This window comes from Triticum dicoccoides, chromosome 2A (genome assembly GCF_002162155.2).
Source record: "Triticum dicoccoides isolate Atlit2015 ecotype Zavitan chromosome 2A, WEW_v2.0, whole genome shotgun sequence".
NCBI classification, from domain to species: Eukaryota; Viridiplantae; Streptophyta; class Magnoliopsida; order Poales; family Poaceae; genus Triticum; species Triticum dicoccoides.
Genome location: NC_041382.1, coordinates 744905143 through 744914229, shown reverse-complemented (window position 1 = coordinate 744914229; position 9087 = coordinate 744905143). Strand labels below are relative to the sequence as shown.

The 9087-nt window shown below is 41.5% G+C and overlaps 1 long non-coding RNA gene across 2 annotated transcripts; it reads right to left on the bottom strand.

The window, feature by feature from the left end:
* Window positions 1-3316: 3316 nt before the first annotated feature.
* On the bottom strand, window positions 3317-9049 carry LOC119352214. 2 transcript variants are annotated; one of them, XR_005170137.1, is made up of 9 exons: window positions 8938-9049; window positions 8053-8152; window positions 7303-7417; window positions 6844-7224; window positions 6617-6693; window positions 5911-6024; window positions 4963-5234; window positions 4408-4717; window positions 3317-3610 (listed from the first exon to the last, which is right to left on the bottom strand). It is a non-coding gene; the product is annotated as an uncharacterized LOC119352214 (long non-coding RNA). The 2 variants fall into 2 exon arrangements; XR_005170138.1 differs by having other exon boundaries at window positions 4408-4655.
* Between the last annotated feature and the right edge of the window lie 38 nt (window positions 9050-9087).

The window sequence follows — 9087 nt, the reverse complement described above, 5'->3', positions numbered from 1 at the left end:
AACTCGAGCGGTTGTACTGATTCTGTCATTTCGTTGAGCTGATTGTTTTTTACTAAATGAGCAAATAAGAGCCCCCTCCCACTCTCTCCCTGTTCATCCGGCTACTCCAGCCGTCGACCAAGCTACTTGTGGCCGATCCCTCCACCCGCCCGCCTCCCTCCTGGCAACCCAGGCCCTACCCCAGCCGCGGCGATGGGCACCGGGGAGAGGACGGCGGCGGCGGCGCTGCTGCTGGAGCTCGTATGGTGGAGAGAAGTGTGGCGTGGGCGCCTACATGCGCAAGGCTGGAGCGGAGGCACCCTGCAGCGAGCGGCGCCGGGCGAGGAGGGGCCTCGGTGACCACCAGCTGTAGAGGGCGCAGTGTGCCCCAAGATCATGCGCAGAGCTGGCCGGAGGAGACGGCGGCCACGCGCGGCGCCGGCGTCCGCCTCAACGCCAGCAGCACGGACGGAGCAGCTACCACCTGCAAGTAGCACCAAGCGAGAAATTAGTAGAGAGAACTCAAGCGAAGGCACAAGGATGGCTTACCCGCATGGTGAGGGAGAGCACGAGGGCGGAGGGGAGGCCGCCATTTCCAGCCGGGGGTCGGGTCGAGGTGGTGGTGGAGTCGCTGTGTTTGGGGAGGAGGGGAGCGGTGCAGAGTGGAGCGGGCCTCCACCTCCTTCCCCTTTTGTACTGGTGGCAAGGCGCCGAGCTGTGATGTGGTCGAAAGGATTGATTTTGTTTGCCTTACCATCTTGGGAAGGGAAGGGCAGAGGGCGGTGGCAGGTCCCGTCGGAGTGGGAGGGGGCGGTCGGGCCGGTGAGAGGCTCTGCTGCTCCGCTGCTTCGTGTTTGTGCCTTGGAACGAAACGAATCGAATCACCTTATCTTTTTGTCTCGACTCATCGAATCAATCGAATCCAACAAGCGTTGACTGGCCGCGGAAGGATTTCTTGCTTTCAACACTGTGCGGGCGTTTCGATGGGATCTGGTCCAACACTAGAGACTGGGGATCGAATGAACTATGGCTCCTAGTTTGAACATCTTTTGTTTATTCAGCCGTGATGACCGCAATGAACATTGATCTGGGAGGGAGGATTGGCAGGCAGGCCTACTACTTCACATGCCAATCCTTTTCAAAGCACTCTATATTTAGCTGGACCTGGACTCATCCGAAGTGGACTAGGAGTGTACGGTGAGAAGTTTTTAGGTTCAAGCTCTAACTTTATGCAAAGCAATGTAAGCCATAGGCGCATTTCATCAATAGATATACTCATATACCTCAGTTACCGACAGTTGTAGCCATGTTGCCCATGTGCCCATCCTTGACTGGGAGCTGAGATTACGTCGCTAATTAATTATCCTACACTATGTTGTTGCTGGTGGAGCTATGATAGTAGTATTTGATCAGCGGCTAAGGATAGTTACTTACTACTGTATTTGACATGATTTTTGGGAAACTTTCGCGGTACGTGTGCAACAAAATTTCACAAAGAATTGTCAAATGTGAAACTTTCAAAGATGCCAAAGATTTCAGTTCAACGTCTACGCAAAGTTATCGAAAATGTGAAATTTAGTCATGTTGAACGTTTTCTCAAATTCGCAAATGATGAAGACTAATTTGAAATACAATGAGACCCTTCGTGCTATTTTCCTGTCAGACAAAAACAGAGTACTCGTGCTGATCTCTGTGTGTGTTTGCACTGAGGAGATATTTTTCACGAAGTAATTTTGAATGGTTCTGAAAAAAAAGTACTTGAACTGATGTATGCATGTGTTCGTGCCGAGTGTGTTTTTGCAGACTAAACTTTACTCTCTTTTATTTGGTAAGGATTTTCCTCGTAAATGTTCAATGGTTTACGGTATCATAGTCCTCGAACTTGCATGGTTTATATAATTGAGCTGAATGTATCTTTCTTAAAGAAAATGTTTTGTGTGTTTCTTTTCTTCAACTCATTTTTTTGCAATGATGTTTTGAACTTCTCGCATTTTGCGACTTGAACTTTACCATTTGAATTTTCGTGGGTTTTTCTTTTGTTTGAGCTTTTTCCCAAACTTATCTGAGATGTCATGTTTGAACATACAACTTTTATAGTTGTGAACTTGTCATTTTTCCATTTATTAAGTGCTTTTTTTCCTCCTAACTTCTACTGGTATAATTTTTTTGCAAATTTATTGTCCCTTGAGTAAGAACAGATGCAATTTTTAATTTTAATTTTATGGTATTTATGGTACTAAAGAGTTTGTACTTCTCAAAAAATAATCACTCGATGTTCTTTTAGTTTTAGTTTTTAATTTTCTTTCTCATCCTTATCCTTACTGACGGTGTCATCACCATTGTACCTTTATGGTTTATATAGTTGAACAGACTTACATTTTTACCATTCCCTTCTTTTAAAAACATATGTTTTCTTCTCCAAACTTCCTACCTGACGAGAATCAGAACTTATTTATTTCTTTAAAAAACTTATGTTTTCTTCTCCAAACTTCCTACCTGACATTTTTCCTATTTTACTTTGTTTTACCTCATCAAACAGGCGCACAACACATTTGAAGAAACAAAATACGAATCTTTGAAACACTAGGGGTATAATCTTTGAAACACTAGGGGTATAACCTAGTGCTCAACTTGGACGATGACCAGTGCTACGGAAGAGGTAGTCGTTGCTTTTTAACCATGAATGCTTCTAAAGACACTGGGAATTGCTTCAAAACTGCCTTTATACTTTTTAACATGAGGGTTCTCTCAGCTGGGCCAAGAATCAATGCATACATAATATTTTTATTCTACAAGAATGAAACACTCCAATAATTAACAACTAATCGATCAGTACATGCAGAACAATGTCAGTTTTGAGAACAAACTTCCATTAATATGTTAATCTCTCAATCTCTATAGACAGGATGGGCGCTTTTGCCATCCAGTATGGTGTCAACAAGGATGCGGTAACTCTCATCCTCGATGGGGGCCTAGTTATCGTCGAAGAGCTTGAGGGGGCGCTTCAGGACTGGCCAAACATGCTAATTGGAGAAGCTAAGAGGCTTCATGTCCTCTAGCTCCTTTCTAGTAGCATTAGCATTATTGGAAACCATGAACTTTAATGAAATGGTTCAGGGATCACTCTCAGTCAGCCCCATTGCTACTTGTGCTGCAGAGAACATGAATATAAAGCAAATGGTGACTCATCGATTTTTCTTTATGATATATAGAAACTTACATAATTTTGAAACTTGCACTGACGATATTTAGGTGATAAATCTAAAATTTACAGAATTTTGAAGAAACTCGCTGCAAATCATTACTTATTTAGGTGATATATCTGAAGTTACAGAATAATATCGAACTACAATGGACAGATCAACAACATAAATCCTCAAGCAAAGCTCACAATCTCCATGGAAGATGCCTATGAATTCACCATGGAAGGGCCTCCCACTCCGCTGCTCTATCTGCTTCCACTCCCTGCACACACACACACACACACACACACACGGAGCAGAGAGAGGATGAAAGGGAGATGACTAAGGCAGATCAAGGACGGAGCACAGGGCGGCCTACACGCAGCTCTTCTCGTACCGGCTGGGGAGAATGCTGTTGTACTGACGAGGCAAAGGTCCAAATATATCACCTAAATAAGTTCAAAGAATTTTACAAAAACAAGCAGGCAACAAAGAGAAAATTCACGTATGGCTAGCAGGCACAACTTCTATTTATAGGACTAGTAAGGGTCTCAGGAATCGACTACATTATTTCAGTCAACTTGATCTTAATCAGTACTAGAATGACTGGACAAGAAGTTTAGATTTGTAGCAGCACACGCACCAAACTTATAGAATTTTTCTTCAACTTTTTTAGGTGATTGCATCACTACTAGTATGATTGGAAAAATATTTCAGATTTGTAGAAGCACACACACAAAACTTATAGAATTTTATGGAAATGCACGAGTTCTGATTTATCATTACATACTTTTATGGAAATGCATGAGTTAACTTCTTCTAGGCACTATCTGAAAATGGTGAAGACTAGCTAATGTATGGATAGGCAGAGAACACTTGGTATTGAGATTTCTTCCAAGTATGTATTGAACTGATATATTTTTTGTCAATGAACTGTTGTAGTATAGGTACTAGAGCTACCAACATCTTTCTATATATCATGATAAAAAGCAAAGAAACATGCATCGTCTCCAGAACAGACATACTAGAGAAAATTGAACTAACAACAGAAGAAATTTAAACTTTTTGGGGACTGATATCATGTAATACCACATCCAGAAAGCATGCCAAGCGAAACATATATTTTTTTAGTTGAAGAACTAGCAGTATTGTAGCACAAGAGGCATGGCATGGTGCTATTAACTAACTTATGAAGATCCTTTCTGCTTTGTAGTAGTAACTGAGGTTACAAGGGTCAGAAATTTACCATTTGACGGCCTTCACGCCACCAGCAGCGCCGGAGGTGACCTCATGTGTCCTGCTGTCGGCGGGGAACATGAGCTGGATCCACGGGGAAGAAGGTGGCAGGGGCGCCTTGTCCGTCCGATCTCTCATGGGAGGGCAGTGCTCGATGTCAAGGTGCAGGGTGGCCAAGGAGACAGTCACGCGATGAGAGGAGCAGGATGGGACAGAGGTGCTTATTGCCGACGCTCCACCCTCCGTAGGCGACCGCCCCTGCAGCGCGTCGTGTGATTAATGCCACACACATGGACAAGACAGTGTGCCAAGAAATCAAACTGCGCAAGTCAGAAAACACAAATTAACACCACGATAGCTGCTCTAGACCATGGAATGGATGGAAGCACAAGAAGATAAAATAAAATAATAATTGGCTTGAACTTAAACCAAAATGATAATTGAACTGAACTAAAATAAGATACTGGACTGAATTAAAATAAGAAACATATAGAGAAATTAAATTCTATAAACACAAGCATTTTTAGCAATCAAATTTTCCTCTTGAATATGTAGAGGGACATACCTTATTTTTTCTATCAGATTCCTACATCCAGGCAAAGAAGTGGGTATAGGACAAGGTACATCAGCCCAGGTTTGTGTACTTCTCGTTGCATTGCTTCAGTTTGGTTCCAAGAACACTATACTTCAGTTTCGGTTGCAGACCTGGTCATCACGGCATGCGGGGAGCATGGAGGAAGAGGATTTGGAGCAGAAGCTCTCACACGATGAAGTTGTGGACGGCACCGAGCACGTTGGTGGACGCATATTCGGAGAAGTTGTAAAATATCTACAGAACTGAAGGATATGCTTTTTGTATTATCTCTGATCACAATGAACAAAGTATTTAGAACTGACGCATATATGATACTAGATCAATACTAAAATGGATAATATTTTTTAAGTTTCTCTGTATGAACCTACCAACTTTCTAAACATGAACTTCTCGCTAGGGTTATTCTTCGGTATTGAAAACTGTTTTCTGCATTAACAACAAGCACCTAAAGAGCATCCTGTTTTCTGCAAGTATATATGAACTTTTGAGAGGACACTTTATTTATTTCACTGCATTTTCTCCAAAATTGGAGCGATAAATGCCATCTGTTTTTTGTAAAATGGAAGTACGAAAACATTTGTAACATGAATTTTTGCTAATGGACATGTACTGATAAAATACTGTAGTTATTCATTGTCAAATTGTACTTAGTTTGGATAGACAGCTCAACCACTTTTGGCGCATGTATTAACATATCTAGTTGACAAGTGGTACCAATTGTCTGGAACCAGAAAAAGTACAGAAGCTGAATCAACACAGTACAACTCTTTGCCCCATGCAGCAAAATGTGAGAAGGGATGTGAACTAATGAATCCTCACCCAGCTGCGGTTGTTTTCTTTTTGGAATCCATTGAACTGAAAAAAGCCGACAATGTGTACTAAAAAAACTAACTATAGTGTGAAATGAAAAAACCATACAAGTGTAGATGCGGGACTTGATCTGGAGCTCGATCCGGTACGGGGAGATGGCGGAGTTGCTGGCTGGGCTGCGGGGTGACTGAAACTAATGAAGATCCAAACTAGTATATTTATCTATCATAAGAAGACAAAATTATGAACTGATGAAAACTTATATCATGAACTGATACACATAGTATAGATATATCTTTCTCTAGACAAGAAAAAGAATTCTCTAGACAACCATCATATTTGCAGAGACTAATTAAGCTCTATTTTTTGTGGCCATCCAGCCACAACATTCTTACAAACATGGTGCACACAAACGGTCATTACGCAACAAGAAACTACAATTAATTAGCTTGCGATGCTCTAGTTCAGCTACACTGCAACAATTCATTATTTTTAGGTATACCACTATCAACAATGGCACTGGCACTTAGCATATAAAAACACATAGTGGAATGTTCAACAAACAACTAGTAAAACTACGGGTAGAAGCAGGCATGTATGCATCAGCACTGCAGCATGGGCCTACGGATTACCGCCTTCCTAGATTTTGAACGTATGATTTTTCTCTTCATGAACTTACCCATGTTTTCTAAGCAAGATGTGCACTCCCCAAAACAGAGTGTACTTACTAAGCATCAGTAATCGAACTTCAAGCATTGTGTGTGTGTAAAATATACTTTTTTTAACCCAAGTGAACCCTAGTTTGTAGGCGCACCTTTTCATGTAGATGTACAGACATGAAAAGGCTATGATGACAGAAGTGTTGTATCAAGCTCCACAAGGAAGAAGAATCTTCTTTGTCAAATGAATCATACAAAATATTAACCAAAAATCATTAGTACACATATTATCCAGATAGATAAGCCATTTTGTGTACAACATCATTATCAAGCACAAGTGCTATAGGAAAGAAGATTGAAACACTAAATAAATTGGACTTACCAATGGGAAGTCGATGAACTGAAAAGCATATAGAAGATGAATTTGTCAATCTAGCTTTTTTATGCATCCTGCAAGAATAGAACAAATATGAGACATGAGGTTTGCTAGGGGGTTGCTGGTGGAAGGAGTAGTCCAACAAAGGAATAGGCTCGTAGAGATGGTTGGCGCAGACGCATCCGGAGAGGGAACCGAAGCCATGCTGCAGGGAGGCCGGCGGCGACACTCGGGATAGAGAAACCAGCCGAGGTCCATGCAAGGTCGGAGGTTGTGGATCCCAGGAGCGCGGCAGTGGGTGGAGGTCGGAGCCAGTGGATGCTCGAGCATGGCAAAATCCTTGAACTTGGCATGCACCACTAGTAGAACTTATAGATTCTCCGCTACCTAAAATGCAGAACACATGGAAAATTCTCAAGTAATGCAATCTACAACAATTTCCCATGTTGAACTTCATACTCTGACCTTTGAACTCTCCCAACTGGCGATGCTTCTCTCAGGACAAAGCCCAGGACCGGTGATGCTTCTCTCAGGCAATGGCGAGAAGAACCTGCCACAGCCGCACACGATAGTAGTTTTCCTGGCATCATACCAAAAGCCAACCAAAATATTGTTGTTTGTTAATCAACAATTGCCAAGACTGACCAATATGAAAAGTTTAAATCACTTAGTACATGTCAAAACTTGAATGGCAGATGTACCATGTGCACCTTACCAAGATTTTCAAACCAAGATTCTACAAATGTCATAGAAACATTGGATCAATACAGATGTTAGTTTACTTTGGTATGAGCAAATCTCCAAACTCATGATAGATATGTTTTAACTGTATAAAGCATCAGGAAATAATGGTACTGGTTATTAGCATTTACTGGATCACTATCATAAATGGATTAATAATTATGCAATAGTGCTTTTTGTTCCAAACAAACTTTTGGGCAAGAACATGTCCTGGCTAATGTATCACAGAAATAATATATTTTGTCTTGAACAACAAATGTTTTAGTTTAGGGAGAATTATAATGTCCGACAAACCTCCTGCATATATATTTTTGAACTGATTGTTTTTCTATCATTGTACTATTTTCGTGTAGAGGGAATTGAACAGATAATACACGCTACCAAGTCTCATAAACTGTTCAACAATGTGGGCGAACTACACAGTGTCTCTCCTGCACCAACGGAGAGTAGGGGAGGTGGAAGATGGAGGCATACCTGCCTATATTGCCGGTGGCTTCCTGCTGGAGCACCTCCTGTGAGTAGCCATGGTGGGGCATGGCGGCGTACAGGGGTAGATGGGGCAATGATCAAATATCTGAAGATTATCCTTCATTTTTCAAAGCAATGGAAGTTTCTGTTTCTCCAAAATAAATGCAATCTAAACTAACAGAAAACTGAGCATTTAAGTTCTCTAGAACTTTGCAAAATACCATATGTAACATCCCTCGTGTCAATTTTTATACAGAGCTTACACGGAACATGGAGAGTTCTTAATATAGTTGAGTTACCAGGGGACTACATAAGTTAAATATATAGAGGAGTCAGCAATATAATGATAGGTTAAAGGTTCAAAGGCTGGTGATTTTACAAGGCCTCTCAAGTCTGAACTTATATGAACTCCTTTTTGCCGAGCTACTAATTTTATATATATATAGCCAGCTATTTTTTTTGAACACACACATTGAACCATTTATGGGGTTCTTAATGAGCTGATGATAGAAAACATGTTGAACTAAACTTTAGGTTTAAAGAACTACTGAATGTTTTTGGGTTCTTCTATGTACCTTTTTGTTATCTTTTTTCTGAACTCAAAGTCACAATTATAATCACGATACACACATGTACTACAGAACAATGTGCATTTGTACTGTCCATAACAATGAATTAACCAAAAACAAATAATTTATGAAGGAAACAACTTTCAAACTTGGTTTGAGCTTTGTTTCTTCATATTTTTGAACTTGTGCAGTAGGTATACCTGAACTTGTGTGAATGACAAACATGACATATAGTTATTTAATGCTTTTTTAAGATGAATTGAAAAAACATAAAATGGTGAACCTCCAGGGAGCCTCTCGACGAACTGAAGCTCGTGCGTACCTAGAGGGAGGAGGAGCAGCTGATGGAGGATCTCGAAGACATAGTGCAGCCGGATTTACGCCGTCCAGGGGGCGCTCGGTGACGTACTGGGAGAGGGGGCGGCGGTGGCGCGCTGGGAGAGGGGGCCGGCGATGGCGCGCTGGGGGAGGG